Source organism: Anomaloglossus baeobatrachus, chromosome 5 (genome assembly GCF_048569485.1).
Source record: "Anomaloglossus baeobatrachus isolate aAnoBae1 chromosome 5, aAnoBae1.hap1, whole genome shotgun sequence".
NCBI lineage: Eukaryota > Metazoa > Chordata > Amphibia > Anura > Aromobatidae > Anomaloglossus > Anomaloglossus baeobatrachus.
In genome coordinates, this window is record NC_134357.1 from 585,697,749 (window position 1) to 585,715,207 (window position 17,459).

General features: G+C 45.1%; 1 protein-coding gene across 1 annotated transcript in view; it reads right to left on the reverse strand.

The window, feature by feature from the left end:
* LOC142312477 (uncharacterized) overlaps positions 1-17,459 on the reverse strand; it is a 97,384-nt gene that overhangs the window by 46,435 nt on the left and 33,490 nt on the right. The window lies entirely within an intron of this gene.

A 17,459-nucleotide genomic window follows, 5' to 3' on the forward strand; every position in this document is an offset into this window, starting at 1 on the left:
TTGTACATATACAAAAATATAAAATGTAAACATATGCCAACTTTCATGAACAAGTTTACAGTAAATTAGATGAATAAAAAATAGACAGCCGAAGTATTTGGAAACAAAATTGTCACAGAAACACAGTCAGATCCACACGATCGTTTAAACCTTGTGGGCCTTGTGCCCCATAATTAATAATCAACCTAGCCTCTTCTTGCAATAAAAGTTTATGCAGGTCGCCCCCCTTAGAAGGGAGAGAGACCTTTTTAAGGCCGGTAAAACGTCGGGGTTACTGTCATGATGTTCCTGGAAGTGTGAAATTAATCTGGGGGAACCTTTCCCTGATGTTATTGAACTATAATGTTCTCTGAACCGTACATACAAACATCTGATAGTTTTGCCTATGTAGAACCTGCCACAAGGGCAGAGAACCACATAGACAACAAACTTGGTTTTGCATGAAATGAATTGATGGACGGTGTGCAAGTGCGAGCCTACCTGTATGGAACGACCACTCAAGTGCAGGCTACAAAAACGACATTGGCCACACCGGTAATTTCCTGGTGGGCAACATCTGTCTAGCCAAGTTGCCGAATTGGCTAGACAGATTGCATATTGCATGCAGCGTAGTTGATTCCCGGATTGATCTTACGGGAGCTTTTGATCCTGGGATCCTTCAAGACGCTGAGTTTTTGCTCAGTTTGAGCGAGCCGCATCCTTTAACTGACACTGTTGGTAATAATATCAGTCCAACTTTGGAAAGATTTACTAAGGGAGTAAAATCGGATTTTTGTCCCCCTACTATACCAGGAAATCTAATTGATTTGTATCATGAGGCAGTCTTGAAGGATGTTGAGTCCTTGGTGTATGCTAAACCAATCCAGAATTTGAGTCGGAATGAACAGGCTGCGATATGTATCATGCAAGGCTGGGAGGACACGGTGTTCCGTGAGGCTGACAAGGGGGGCAACGTTGTCCTCCTACCCAGGCATGATTACATCCAGGAGTGCAACAGGCAGTTGACAGACAGATCTTCCTATCTTCCCCTTTCTTCAAATCCTATTCAGGATTTTAAAAAATCTTTGGTGCGGTTGTTGGACAAATATGTGGGGCTGGGGTTTTTATCTCGCTCACAGGCTGACAAGTTAATTCCCCCTTTTCCCACTAAGCCCCACTGGTATTACATACCAAAAGTACATAAGAGTAGGGATAATCCACCGGGTCGTCCAATAGTGGCTGGCATCGGCTCTCTCACAGAGCCTTTGTCGCACTATTTGGACTGGCTCCTAAGACCCATTATGAGTCATATCCCCTCTTATGTAAAGGATAGCAGTGACTTTTTGACACTGCTAAAGGGTATGACATGGCAGGAGGGCTTTTCTTTGACCTCGATTGATGTGGAGAGTCTGTATACCCGTATCCCTCAAAAACTTGGTATACAGACTGTTAAAGAAGTGGTGGCACAGACAGGAAAAGATGCGCTTTTTTGCAGTTTCATTGAGGAGGCCCTTGATTTCGTTTTGTCTAAAAACGCCTTCATGTTCTTGGACCGGTGGTACTTGCAGTGCAGGGGTACCGCTATGGGTACCCCTGTCTCTTGTGCCATGGCCAATATTTTTTTGGGCTCCTTTGAAAGCAAATATATATTTTTTCTGACACTAACCCTTTTTTGAAATACATTCGCCACTATTTGAGGTATGTGGACGACATATTCATTGTGTGGGCTGGCACTGAGGTCCTTTTTGCTGACTTCGTGTCATATCTTAACAACTGTAACACTATGAATATGTCTTTTACTTCCTCTTATGGTGGCGATACCCTCAATTTTTTAGACATTGAGGTTTCTATAAAAGATGGTGATATTCATACACGGTTGTTCAGAAAACCAACAGCATCAAACTCCCTTCTACACTATCAAAGTGCTCACCCACTCCACACTAAGACAGGTTTGCCCTATAGCCAATTACGTACGAAGGGCAAATAGTTCAGAGGAATCTTTTTTTCAACAATCTCAGGAGTTGAAAATTAGATTGCAACAAAGAGGTTACCCAAAAAAACTGGTAGTCTCGGCCTGTGAGAGAGCTAGATCAGACAGTACCACTTCTGTCCGCAAGAATCGCACCAAAAAACATGTTGGTAACTTGGATAGATTTGTCTTCAACTTTAAATTTGGACCCTTGAAGCACACCATTAGGAGTGCGCTCTGCAGAAATTGGCATATCTTGAAGAATGATCCTGCCTTGTCTGAGAGGACAATTTCCAATCCTTTGGTGTCATTCAGACGATGCGGCAATTTTCGAGACAGACTTGTGAGGAACAGACTTGCCAATTCGGCAACTTGGCTAGACAGATGTTGCCCACCAGGAAATTACCGGTGTGGCCAATGTCGTTTTTGTAGCCTGCACTTGAGTGGTCGTTCCATACAGGTAGGCTCGCACTTGCACACCGTCCATCAATTCATTTCATGCAAAACCAAGTTTGTTGTCTATGTGGTTCTCTGCCCTTGTGGCAGGTTCTACATAGGCAAAACTATCAGATGTTTGTATGTACGGTTCAGAGAACATTATAGTTCAATAACATCAGGGAAAGGTTCCCCCAGATTAATTTCACACGTCCAGGAACATCATGACAGTAACCCCGACGTTTTACGTTTTGCCGGCCTTAAAAAGGTCTTTCTCCCTTCTAAGGGGGGCGACCTGCATAAACTTTTATTGCAAGAAGAGGCTAGGTTGATTATTAATTATGGGCACAAGGCCCACAAGGTTTAAACGATCGTGTGGATCTGACTGTGTTTCTGTGACAATTTTGTTTCCAAATACTTCGGCTGTCTATTTTTTATTCATCTAATTTACTGTAAACTTGTTCATGAAAGTTGGCATATGTTTACATTTTATATTTTTTTATATGTACAAATCTCCTGTTGTTTTTATGTGGTCTCGGGCAATCTGTGAGCGCTCCTTTAAAAGGGGTGTAGCCGTAGCTCCACATGTGGACCTGTGGAAGCCCAATTTGTGGGCGAAACGGCCGTCGTCCATTTCAGAGGAGCCAGCTCACAGTGCGTCTCCAGCCCTCCACCCTGCACGTGTTTGAATAAAAGAAATCCTTCACAGCGGACAGAGTGCGGTCTCTTTATACTCTCACCCTTCTTAACTGAGCAACAAGACAAGTACATTAGAGTCTCTAGGGTGAGATATCGACGTCTCACAGGTCCTCAACTGGCAGGTTCATTAAATAGTACCCGCAAAATGTCAGTGTCAATGTCTACAGTGAAGAATTGACTCTGGGATGCTGGCCTTCAGGGCAGAGGGGCAAAGAAAAAGCCATATCTGAGACTGGCTAATAAAAGGAAAAGATTAATATGGGCAAAAAAACACAGACATTGGACAGAGGAAGATTGGAAAACAGTGTTATGGACAGACAAATCGAAGTTTGAGGTGTTTGGATCACACAGAAGAACATTTGTGAGACGCAGAACTACTGAAAAGATGCTGGAAGAGTGCCTGACGCCATCTGTCAAGCATGGTGGAGGCAATGTGATTGTCTGGAGCTGCTTTGGTGCTGGTAAAGTGGGAGATTTGTGCAATGTAAAAGGGATTTTGAATAAGGAAGGCTATCACTCCATTTTGCAACGCCATGCCATACCCTGTGGACAGCGCTTGATTGGAGCCAATTTCATCCTACAACAAGGCAATGACCCAAAGCACATCTCCAAATTATGCATGAACTATTTAGGGAAGAAACCGGCAGCTGGTATTCTATCTGTAATGGAGTAGCCAGCCCAGTCGCCAGATCTCAACCCTATTGAGCTGTTGTGGGAGCGGAATGACTGTATGGTGCCAAAAAGTGCCCATCAAGACAATCAAACTAGTTCTCTAATGATAATTCCCTAGCAATAATAGCGTGATTTTATCAAAACTACAGCAAGAAGCTGAGAAAATGACACATCATTGGAATCAGAGTCACGGGTGACAGACAGTCCTGTGGTGTCTGGCAATAGAAGGTCACAGCCTCACAGCGTTTGGCTGTGCAAAATGCTCCCTGACTTTCTATTGTTCCTTCTGTCAGTATTCAATGTACTAGGAATCTCCTCTGCTGGGTTTTCATGCTTTTCCATTTAGGACCCAGTGGAGCTCCTCTTCCCTTCAGCTGCTAATTATCTGTATTTCCCCTTGGGCTTAAATACTTTAATTTTCCCTGGACTTGTGCTGGTGATATTCAGTTGTTATTATTATTTCTTATTATAGCACCATATATTCCATTTCTCTTTACAAGTGAAAAGGGTATACATAAAAAAACAAGTCCAACAATCATGAACATTACATAAACAGACAGGTACAGGAGGAGAGAGGACCCTGCCCGCGAGGGCTCACAGTCTACAGGGAAAGGGTGAGGGTACAAAGCTGGTTGCGCAGTGGTGTAATGGACTGAGGGTTACTGCAGGTTGTAGGCTTATCGGAAGAGGTGGTTCACAAGCCCTGGATGCAAACAGGCGGCTTGCACGCATCAGTAGGATCGTTGCTGCTCGGTTTACTGAACTTACTGAGTCGTCTAGAGATAAGTTATTGTTTTCCCTAGTTTGCTATCCCTGTCTGTCCTTTAGTGCCTAGTGGGGTTGACAAAGAGCTCATCCCATCCGCTTCCTACCAAGGGCTCAGATCAGGGTCAGCCTAGAGTCAGGTATCTGGCTCTGTGCATAGCTGTGAAACCTATCAAAGGCAGTGAGGGAACCCAGGACCCAGTGGTAGGCTTTTTCAGGGGCCACTATCTCCCCCTTCCATAGACACAGGGTTTCCCTTCCCTTTCGCCATTTGCTTGGTACTTCCTCGTAGCTAGCGTGATACTGTCTTTATATTCTGATTTTTAATTAAGGGGTAAACACTTAGTGACAGAATCCCTTCACAAAACTTCATCATAGGTATCATAACTGTTACTTACTCTTCACCAAGAGATAGACCCCTTTTAGTTCTGGTCTCTTCTACACCCATATTCTAAACTGTAATAAAGGTTTATGGGCAGAGGTGAGTGAACCAGAACAATACAATCTGTACCGAACACAAACTTTTTTAAAAAAAAAATCAGTGTTCGAGTTCAGAGTTTGGGTGCTTTATGTATCCTAACCACTCGATCTAGCATCAGTGTGTTTAGGTATGCTCGGTGCTCAGCACAGTGCGAGCCCCTTGCTTTCACGAGGGGGTAAACACATCGGTATAGGATGTAGTGTGTAAACCCCGACTTTACTCCCCCGGAAATGCTCTGTTTATGGCTGCATGTCGGCAAAGACCGAAATACCCAATCAGTGACTTTCATTGGGGTTCTGGTCAAATCCGGTTCCGAACTGAACTTTATCTAAAGTCAGTCTGAAAAAGCTGAACCCGAACTCCAGCTTATCTCAATTTGTGGGTAGCCGCGCAAAAAATGGAATATATCGTACCGTTAATTCGGTTTCTTGGAAACCCTCCATGGCAGCACACAGGAGGTTAACTCTAATAGGAAACACAAAGAGGTTAAATAACCCCTCCCCACCTCCCATCTCCAGTGTTTTTCAAAGTAACCACAAAATGCATGAATGGTCTAAATCTTTTATTTCAGAAATAAGCCATTAAAATGCAGCAAAATTAAATTGATAGGGAGGGAATAATTGTGCTGTCGTGGAGGGTTTCCTAGAAACCGAATTAACGGTAAGATAAATTCCATTTTCTCTAGTCACCCTCCACGACAGCACACAGGAGGAGTACCAACGAAAAATGTTAGGGAGGGACCACAGCCTGTAGGACATTTCAACCAAAGGCCAAATTCCGATTGGAAAGAACAGTCCAATCGGTAATGTTTGATGAATGTATGGACAAAGGACCAGGTAGCTGCTCTGCAAATCTGATCGATGGAAACTTCTGCCCTCTTGGCCCAGGAAACTGACATCGACCGTGTGGAATGTGCTGTTAAGTGATCCGGAGGAAGGAGGCCCTGGGTAGTGTATGCTTCCTTGATAGCGTTCTTTATCCAGTAGGATAATTTGCGCTTGGCTGTCTTCTTCCCAGTATGCCGTCCCACACTCTTAATGAAAAGGTTGGAATCCTTCCTGAAGGATTCAGTCTTTTGTAGGTAGAGCATCACTGCTCTACGTACATCAAGGGAATGAAAGTCCATCTCTCTCTGTTTAGCTGGGTTCTGGCAAAAGGAAGGCAAGATAATTTCCTGGTTCTTATGAAAGTCCAACACCACCTTTGGGAGAAAGGAAGGATCCAGATAGAAGACAATTCGATCATCAAGAATCTTCATATAAGGCTCTCGTATGGTAAGAGCCTGGATCTCGCCCACTCGTCTGGCCGTGGTGATTGCAATCAAGAAGGCAGTTTTCCAAGATAGGAATCTTAAGGATGAGGAAGCCAGAAATTCAAAGGGAGCATGAGATCCCAGGGAGGGACTATAGGGAGTTGCCTAGGACAAGATCTGACCGTCGAAGACAGGAATCGTTTTACCCAGCGATGGTTTGCCAGGTCTTGATCAAAATAAGCACTCAGAGCTGATACCTGGACCTTGAGAGTGCTGGGACTGAGACCTTTCTCAAGGCCCGACTGTAGAAAGTTCAGGATGTGAGCCACATTTGGATGGAACAGATCAGGTACTCGAGGACTGTACCAGGCGGTAAAGATTTTCCAGATTTTAAAGTAGATAAGATTAGTGACAGGCTTACAGCTCTCCTGTAGCGTGTCAATGATTCTTTCTGACAGGCCCCTGGCTCTCAGAATAACGGATTCAGAAGCCACGCTGCCAAGTTCAGTCTCTTAAGGTCTTGGTGAAAGAGCGGACCTTGATGGAGAAGATCAGGAATCTGAGGCAATAAGAAGGGGCCGTCCTGAGATAAGGGGACAAGGGCCCCAAATCAGCATCTCCTGGGCCACAGTGGCGCGACCAGTAGGTTAGCAACTCTGTCTGATCTTATCTTCTGCAGAGTCATTGGCAGTAACGGAATTGGTGGAAAGGCATAGGCTAGTCAAAACCTCCAAGGAAGGGAGAAGGCATCCACTGCTAGTGCCTGATCGTTGTGATCTAGTGAAAAAAAGAATTCTACCTTTGTGTTTTGCCGGGTCGCAAAGAGATTCACCTCCGGCAATCCCCCCCTTAGGACTAAGGTGCAGAATACTTCTGGATGCAGTGACAATTCCCCCGGATGAACATCCTTTCTGCTGAGATAATCCGCTTGAGTATTTGCAGAACCTCTGAGATAGACGGCCGATAGTGATAGAAGATGCCGTTCTGCCTAAGAAAATATTATTACAAAAATCCTTTGCAGGCTCCGGTGGCACGTGCTTCCCTGATGACGAAGGTGAGCCACAAACATCATATTGTCCGAGTACACCATCACATGTGCCCCTTGGAGCATGAGGTACGCTGCTTTGAGTGCCTGGTAGATGGCTTCCAGCTCTCGGTAATTAAAGGACTGGCAGCTGACTTCCTAGGACCAGAGGCCTTGGAAGGGAACTTGAGAGACGATTGCTCCCCAGCCTCTCTGGCTGGCATCTGTGGTAACTGTCACTAATGGCTCTCGACTCCAATATACTCCCCTTTGCAGATGGGTGGGAACCATCCACCACAGCAAGGATGTTTTTACCAGACATGGCAGGGATATTTCCTTGTTCAGGGACCTCTGGAAACCGTCCCAAGATGCAAGAATGTGAACCTGTAAGAAGTGTGAGTGGACCAGAGCCCAGGACACCGCTTTGATGCACGATGTCATAGATCCCAGCACTGACATTGCGACCCTCAGGGTGACAACTCATTGGCCATGCAGAGACGAAACCTTGTTCTTTATTCCCAACTTTTTGTTGATAGGAAGGAAGGACTTTTGTTTGACAGAGTCCAACAGCACTTCGAGGAAGATCTTTCTTGTAGAGGCAAGGAGATCTGATTTTTGAGGGTTTATGACCCATCCAAGTCTGCGTAGTAACCAAAGTGTTGTTTGCATATGTTGGTTGAGCAACTGAGCAGAGGGGGCCACTACCATGAAGTCGTCGAGGTAGGGAACTATACAGATGTGCTGATTTCTTAGAAATGCTACCACCTCCCCCATTATCTTGGTGAAAACCCGAGGTGCAGAAGAGAGACCGAACGGGAGCGCGTTGAACTGGTAGTACTGAAGACGGCTCTTGTGACGGACCGCAAAATGAAAATATCTTTTGTGAGTGTAAAAGATTGGGACATGATAATACGCATCCTTTAAATCTATTGTGGCCATGAAAAACCCCGGACCGATGAGGGGCGTGGTGGATCTGACCGACTCCATCTTGAAACGCCTGTAGATGATGTGACGATTTTATGGCCTGAGGTTGATAATTAACCGAGGTGTGCCGTTGTGTTTTTGATCCAGGAATAGATGGGAGTAATGACCGTGACCCACCTCTGGGTCTGGTACCAAGGAGACAACCCCTATCTTTTGGAGGTTCTGAATGCAGAGCATGAGAGTGTCTTGTGACCCCTGTGAGGGAGAGGATGTGACCCTTAGACAGCATGGAGGAAATGTGGCAAACTCGACTTTGACATCCTCTCTGAGGGGTTTATGACCCATTGATTCAAGGATATCTCCTGCCACTGACTGAGAAATGCCGACAGCCGACCACCTATCCTGATGGCGTCATTGATGGTCCTGGCGATGGCTCCGATCTTCGGTCTTTTGGGGCATAAAGATGTTCCTTCCCCTGCCTCCTTTCGGATAACTCCAATGGACAGTTTTACCCTTCGCCCGGTACTGGGTAGATTGATTATTGGACTTTTTTGTTGTTTCTCTTCTGGCAACAGTTTCTTCTTATCCGTTGCCTTCTCCAGAATCTCGTCCAGAGCTGGACCGAAAACATGTTCACCTCTAAACGGAATAGAGCACAGCTTAACCTTGGAGGTCGCGTCACCGTTTCAAAGTTTAAGCCAAAGGGCCCATCTTGCTGAATTGGAAAGGACACCACTTCTTGCTGCCACGCGGACGGACTCAGCTGAAGCGTCAGCAATAAATCCAGTTGCTTTCTGGAGAAGTGGAAGGGAAGGCAGGAGATCTTCCTTTGGTGTGTCTCGGGTGAGATGTTCCTCGAGTTGACCCAGCCACTGGGACAGGGATCTGGCCACACCAGTAGAAGCCACCCCGATCTTATGGAGAACTTCGGAGGTCTCCCATAATTTTCTAAGGAGGCTGTCCATTTTACGGTCCATGGAATCCTTAAGTTGTAATGAATCTTCAAAAGGGAGAGTTGTCTTTCTCGCTACCCTGGCAACCTGAACATCCACTTTATGTACTTCCCAGCAGCAGGTGGGGTCCTCTTCCAGCAGGAATCTATTTCTCAATTCTCGGGGAATGTTAAGGTGTTTCGGAAGAGCTTCCCTGTCTTGAAGAAACATATCTCTGATTATCTCGTGTATAGGAAATCTCACCTTCTTACGAGTCCGTAATCCCCCAAACATTTCTTCCTGTATTGACCTAGAAGCCTTCTCATCCTCAACCCCCATAGTATCCCACACTGTTCCCAGAAGTTCATCCATATCATCATTTGAGAAAAAATATTTGGTCTCAACTCTATCTGAAAATACACCTTCATCTTCTTCTATCAACTCATCTAGCGGAGAGAAGGAAAGACCTTCTAATGAGTCCGTCTCGGAGTCTCCCACAGGGCTTTGTTTTCTCTTCTTAGCCGCAGGGGTTGCACTGGGAAGAGGCTGGGAGAGGGATGCTAGGGACGACTGAACTTCCTGACGTACCAGGTTTTTTAATTCAACCAGAAGGGAGGGTTGTTTCTCTCTAACTAACTGATCAGGACAGGGCTGATATAACTTCTTAGAATGGTCTGAAGGAAGATTCTTATTACACATGATACACTTTTTGCTAGAGGTCTTCTCTTTCTTGGGTGCAACATTCTTGTCTGGCTAAGGAGGGGGTGGGGGACGTAAGTATACACCCAAGAAGAGGAGAATTCAGACAGAGCAATACGAGCCCATAACCCCGACCTTCCCCCAAGTCACTGTACTCACAGAACCAGGGGCTGAGCTGGGATCCACAGAAGCAGAGTTGCCAGTTTTTTGGCTTTAAAGTTCTGATAAATTGGGACCAGAGTGTCTTAACAACTTCCACATATCTAGGATGCATAGTGTGATTCAATTCTCCCATCACGGCTGGGGATAGAAGCTATACCAGCCGTATAATACAATACAAAGGGAAGGGGAAAATAATGCACCAGGGAAAGGGTGAAGTGGTGACCCCTGACAATAAGTTGCAGCTCACCCTCCCTGCCCTCACTAACCCTATACAGGTTCCGAACCTTTCGCCAAGCAGGAATACCTCACCCCTTGCAAACCCTGAAATAGGCCCGAAGTAAGGATGGAGGGTATGAGCTCTTCGTCAACACCCCTAATGCTAAGGGTGACAAAAGGAAACAATACAGGGGAAACACAAATGCTACCAGCTGAGCCGAAGTACATAGCAAAAATCAAACACTTATCTTAGTAGCAGCTACCACAGACGTCTCTGGAACAACAGGAAGAGACGACTGCTGCAGACCACAGCCGGGAACAACTATAAACTGCACCCAAAGCACCCCAGGGTGAGGTTTATAAAGGAAGTCAAAGGCTGACAACTGAGAGGAAAAACTGACAGTTTCTCATAGAGTTCGCTGCTGCAGAATCAGAGAACTGTCAGATAACATAATCTCTGGTATTTTCTAACACTCGCTGCCACTTGATTGTCCACCGGCCGTTACAGCTCTGTGACATCCCCTCACTATTTTTGTGCGAAATGTCTACAGCTCTGCCTCAGCTCCAGAGGTTCTGAGCAAAATCATCACATCTACACAATAGAGAAAGATAGCCATAAAGAATATATATTTTACAAGCATTTATTAATAAATCAACACGTTTTGAAATGCAACTATATATCATGTTCCTATCTCCAATCTGGAGATGCGCTTTTCAGTAAATTAAGCAAACTTTTCACAAATGTTCCTAAATGTTACTAGCAAAATAGAGCCCGCATTTCCATTTGTGGGATCTCAGTATGCAGAGTGGGATCCCAAAAATCTGTGCAGCTGCTCTAAGCATGAGACATTGCTCTCTCAACTAATCCAGCGCGGTTACATACTTTTATAAGATTTTACTGAAGTACTTAAGAAAGATCATGCAGCGCTATGGTCGTAGTGCTCACTCTTTCATGGTGAGAGTGATCTCTGAGGGTTGTGGGATCTCACAACCTGGAAGTTCCTTTAGGGACTCTTCCAAAGGTTTTGGTGCTGGATTATATTTAGTAAATTCACTAATCTGTGCTCTCCACTGCTTTAGTAATGAAAAAGGTAGTCACAGATTTGTCAGAGGCACTATTTAAGGAGAACATCAAACACAATGGGCTTGAGATTGGGGGATATTACCCCCTTAACAGTGTCAGAAGCAGATTCCATAACAGTGCTTCATGACTACATTTTTTTGCTTCAATCTTTTTTCCTATTTTCCTCCTTCAAAACCTAGGTGTGTCTTATAGTCTGAAAAATACGATAAGTTTAAAAACAAATAAAGGACTTCCGGTTCCTGTCCTGGCTGAGGTGGAAGCATAGAGGAGAAGCTCCTGCCACCCCTCACAGAAACCGACTAAAAACAGACCCCCCGGACGAGCCACCAAACAGAGAGCAGCACAGGAGGTTACCTAAAGCAGACAGCTATGGAAAGGTACCTCCTGAGAAGCTCTGGGAGCGGTGAGTCAGCCTGGAGAAGCTTTGATATGGACAGGGGAGAAGATAAGATAATGGCGCCGAGCCTGATGGGGGAGGAGCCTGAACGCATGGTGAGAGACTCAGAAAAGCAAACACAGAGCTGGAAGGGGAGAGATAAGGGAGATATGAGCAAGGAGACAGGAGATAAGGAAGATATGAGCGAGGAGTCACAGGAGGACACAGCAGGAGAGAGGTGGATGCAGGGGACTGATGATGGTGGATCACAATGGGAGGATGAAGGGGATATGGAGGCAGAGGGGAGAGAAGATGCAGGCAAAGCAGGGCAGCTCAAAGACACAGCAGTGTTGGAGGATGAAACTGACAAACAGTACAGGGAGATTAATCCCACTCAGACTCACAGGAAGTCAAATGCAAGAATTCATAGTACCCCTTCCAAAGGAAACAAAAAGCAGCTTACTACACCAACATCACAAGCCTGCAAGCTATTGGGGGATGGAGGTGGTGGCCCAGTCCAGACAAAAAGAACTAAGAAAACAGCACCACCTGCAGGCCAAGACAAGTACACACAAAAGCTTAATGTGGACTATAAAAAACTGGCTGAAGAAGTGACATCACACTTGTCAAAAGAGGTTAAAGTGGCTATTGAGGCAGCCATACAAACATCATTAGCTAATATGCAAAAACAGATAAATGCCCATGCCTCTAGACTGGCAGAATCAGAGCAGAGAATATCTGACTCCGAGGAGACAATACTGGCTATGCAAGCACAAATAGCAGCTCTAGCAAAATCTAATGAATACTTGAAGGATAAAGCGGACGATTTGGAAAACAGATCGAGACGAAACAACCTACGTATAGTCGGGTTGCCAGAGTCTGTGTCGATTGGACAGTTGGATAATATATGCGAGTTGGAGCTACCGCAGGCCCTGGGCATAAAGGCGAAATTCAGAGTTGAAAGAGCCCACAGAGTGGGTCCACTGAGACACCAGGAGGCGAATAAGGGAGAGGGCCAAAACTCAAACAAGAATACCCCGATAAGAGCCAGGCAGGTGATTGTCAAGTACCTTGATTATAAGCATAAGGAGGAAATATTGAGGGCCTTTAGAGAACGAAAGCGTCCACTACAATATCAAGGCAACAGACTGCTAATTTTTGGGGATTATTCAGCGGAAGTATCCAGAAGGAGAAAAGAATTTACCAAAATTTGCTCATTTCTGTACAACAAAAAAGTAAAGTGCCAGCTATTATACCCTGCTACACTGAAAGTTAGAAACCCCAATGGCTCGTTTGTATACTACAAGGACTACAAAGAAGCAGAAAACATTCTCATGGCAGAGCTCAACAAGACTAGGTCAGAAAGGCAAGAAAAAGGAGCTAGTGGAGAAGGGAATAATAGAAGAGGATCCCCCACAAGCTCAGGAAGAGATGTGGGACGTCTTGGGGGACAAAAGCAAGTCGAGACCAGGGAGGAAAGGAGGCCAAGCCCGGGTCGACAGCATAATTCTCGCCTGGAACACAGGAACCAACCCTTGGAGAGAAACCATGATACCTGAACTGGAACTCGCTCATTGTTTTTCCTTTTTTTGCCTGTTTTTTTTTCTCTTCCCAAACAGGGAGAGGCGTTGAGGAGGATGCATTACGGAGAGAGGGTTGGGGAGGTGAGAGGAGGAGGGGGAAGGGAGAAAAGAGAGGAAAACATCCCAAAGTCTGGGTCCTCTTCCCCCCCCCCTCCTCTTTTTTTTTTTTTTTTTTTTTTTTTTTGTTCTTCTTCTTTCTTTCTCCATCTTCTCTCCCCTTGGTCTTTTTTTCTTTTTTTCTTTTTCTCCTTTGTCCAGGAACATCATCCAAATTCAAATGAAGTGGGCCTGTTCTGGGCGGACTGATGGCTACCTGGAGTCAGAGATAAGTAGGACTGGAGAATCTTGCTGAGGTTTTGACATACTGTGCTAATTTTTGCATAATTTTCAAAGGCTTATTCCAGTTAGTCCGGGGATAGAACATATATTTTTTGGGGGGTGATTAGGGAGCTACATATTTTGGCTAGGAATAGGGGAGCTCACCAACGTGGCGGGAAGCGCCGTGGATTTCTCGGAAGGGAAAATATGTTTTACAGTTACATGCTTTTTGTTGTATTTGTTATATTTGCAAGGTGGGGAAAGGGAGTGTCGATTTTGTGGTACCAACTGTGATTCTAGTGTCGAACATCTCGTCTTCCTTGATGCAGGGGCCCATAGGGGAGGGAGTAGTAAAAGCAGAATACACAGGTTAACATGATACTGATAACTACGTGGAATGTTAAAGGGCTGAGATCACCTAACAAACGAGCAATGATATTGAGACATCTGAAAAGACTAAAGACAGACATTGCCTTATTACAGGAAACCCACTTGGGGGGGGGAGGACTTTTTCCGCATGAAGAAACATTGGGTGGGCACCGTTTACGGGGCAGCGGCACAAGGTAGAAAAGCGGGCACTATGATTCTAATAAATAAACAATTCAGTCATGAGGTAGTGGCACATGAGGCAGACGACCATGGAAGGTGGCAGCACTTAACAATCGTTAGTCCAGCGGGTAAACTCAGTATTTATAATGTCTATGGCCCAAATTCACAACAAATCACATTTCATGATGACATAAAGGCCACCATATTAGCAGATGGGGAGGCTAACATTATAGTGGGAGGCGATTTTAACACCGTCCCAGACTCAGCTGAAGATAGGAGGAGGGGCGAGGAGGGGACAGCTAATGTGGGCAGGAGTTTAGACAATAGGGATGTAACATTAGAAGACGTAGGACTGAAAGACATCTGGAGACTAACTCACCCACATGACAGAGAGTATACACACTTCTCTCACCCTCATGATAGCTGGTCACGTATTGATCAGTTCTGGATCTCGCAGGATTTACTGAGTGGAACGCAAGATTGTGTGATAGAGAATATGGTGATCTCTGATCATAGTCCGGTGAGATTGGGCATTAGAGAGAAATTCAGGAGAGGTACCGATATCATATGGAGATTCCCATCGTTCCTTCTCAGGCAAGATAATTTCCATAAGGTGCTACAGGAGTGGTGGGGAGAATTCGCAGAGGACAATAAGGAACATAGAGAGTCCCCAGTGATATTTTGGGAAACGGCAAAAGCGGTCCTAAGGGGCCGTCTGGTGGGGTACGCAGCCATGATCAAACGGAAAACCAATGAGAATTATAATTTCCATAGTGAAGCAGTACGGGTAGCATATACAAATTATGTGACAAATAGATCTCCCATGACAAAAGGCAGATGGCTGGAGGCAAAAGAGGGATTTGACGAATGGGCCAAAAAAAAGGAACAACTATTCTGGTCGCACAAGGAGGTTGACTTACATAGGTTTGGCAACAAGGCGGGAAGGATGTTGGCCAATCTGGCAAGGGGCAGCAGAAAGATGACAGTGATCTCTAAACTGAAAACAAAGGGGGGAGAGGTGACTACGGATCCTAAGGACATTAATAAACTGTTGGGAGATTACTATAGAAAACTATATGGGTCAGGGAATAACGACATGACTGATGAGGCAGAGTGGCTAAGACAAGCCCAAATGCCTAGCTTGACGGAGGAAGATTTGAGTGCCTTAAACGCAGATATCACAGTAGAGGAGGTGACGAGAACAATTGGGGAGCTTAACACCAACAAGGCACCGGGACCTGACGGTTTCAATAGTGAATTCTATAAGGCTCTGAAGGATCTGATCTCGCCGGATCTAACCTCAGTCTTTAATGCTTTCCTGGGAGAGGCGGAAATACCCAAAAATTCCAACATAGCATATATTAAATTACTCCCCAAGGGAACCAAGGACCTGGATGATCCCTCTAGTTATAGACCTATATCGCTCATAAATCAGGATTTAAAAATTATGTCCAAGATCATGGCTAATAGACTGGCCGAGATCTTACCTAGGATCATTACGAATCACCAGGTGGGGTTTATTAAGGGGAGAAATGCCGTTACCAATATCCGAAAGACAATTCTAGTGGTAGACGCGGTTAGACTGGGTCTCACTGAGGGAGGGGCTAGACCTGCCCTAGTTACACTTGACGCAGAAAAAGCGTTTGATAATGTAAATTGGGGGTGGTTAGACAGGGTAATGGAGGCCATAGGGATTGTAGGCAAGATGAGACTTTACATTAGAAACCTTTATGCCAACTCGGGAGCTAGGGTACACACTCCGGGCTTTCTATCAGACGTGTTCCCTTTGATGAAGGGAACAAGACAGGGCTGCCCATTATCTCCTCTTTTATTCAACCTGGCAATCGAGCCGTTGTCAAGAATACTACAGGGACAAAATAGCTTTAAAGGAATCAAGATAAGGGGTTCAGAAGTAAAGACAGCGCTTTTTGCTGATGTCATCATACTTTATATGGGGGACCCCGGTGCGGATTTGCCACAGACTCTTGCCTTGATTGAAAAATTTGGTTCATTCTCCGGTTTCAAACTGAACAAAAAAAAATGCGAGATCATGTTCCTAAAGGGGCATCATGGGACAATGGGGGGACAAATAAGGGATGGCTGTCTATGTGGAATTCCTATAGCACAATCTTCAATTAAATACCTGGGAGTGCATATAGGAAGATCGGTGGAAACAATCTATAACTTGAATTATGGACCGCTAATCAGGAAAATTACAGTTCAATTAAAGGGATGGAAAGGTCTGCCACTTCCATTACTGGCAAGATGCCACCTGATAAAAATGATGAGCTTTCCTAGGCTGCTGTATCCCTTCCAGACAATCCCGCTATTGCTAAAACTAAAGGATGTGAATAAGCTCAACTCCGCGTATACAGAATTTCTGTGGAGGGGAAGGAAACCCAGAATAAAGCTGCGTACGCTGATGAAGTCAGCAGAGGAGGGAGGTCTAAACTTTCCAGATGTCCAAGGGTATAATCTTGTATGTATCATGAGGCATGTAATTGATTGGGTGAGAGGAACGAGTAGGCACTCAGATCATGCGATGGAAACTAAATATGCGTCACCGTGGGATCTGACGTCCATTCTGCACTCCCCACTATCCAGGGTTGAAGGGCACATAAGGAACTCAATTATATTCCGAGACACCATGCTAACATGGAAGTCGGTAAGGAAAAAACTGGGGCTCTCATGGAAAGTGTCCAAGTACTTGAACCCCTGGGCATTCCCAAATTTTCCCCTGGGACGAGAAAACAAGCTATTTACTAGATGGAAAGAGAGGGGAGTCAGGAGAATGATAGATGTTATGAATGTGGAGGACAGGAGGTGGATGACAGGTCGGGAAGTGTTGGATAAGTACAACCTTAATAGCTCACATGTCATCCAGTATGAACAATTGAAACATGGAATAATAGGAGACCTGGGTGTGGTTGGAAGAGAGCTGAACAGAAGTTCGATTGATGAGTTACTGGAATGTGATGTAACAAGTATAAATGTCTCTAAAATTTATCGATCGCTAAGGGGGGTGCTTATCTCACGGGAGGATAGTCGGACTTTAAAAGCGTGGGGGAAACAATTGGGAAGGGAAGAAGTGGTGGATGATATACTGAGAGGATGGGTACAAGTGCGGAAACATATTACCAATGAGAGATGGAGAGACACTCAATTCAGGATTCTACATAGGGCCATTATAGGTTTCAACATACCAGGTAGGGATAGGTGGTGTCCTAAGTGTCAAAAAGAGAAAACGGATATGCTGCATGGGCTATGGGAATGTGAGACAATCGCTAGGTTCTGGAACCAAGTCAGACTATTTGCCCAGTCAACATGGGGAATTTTCAGC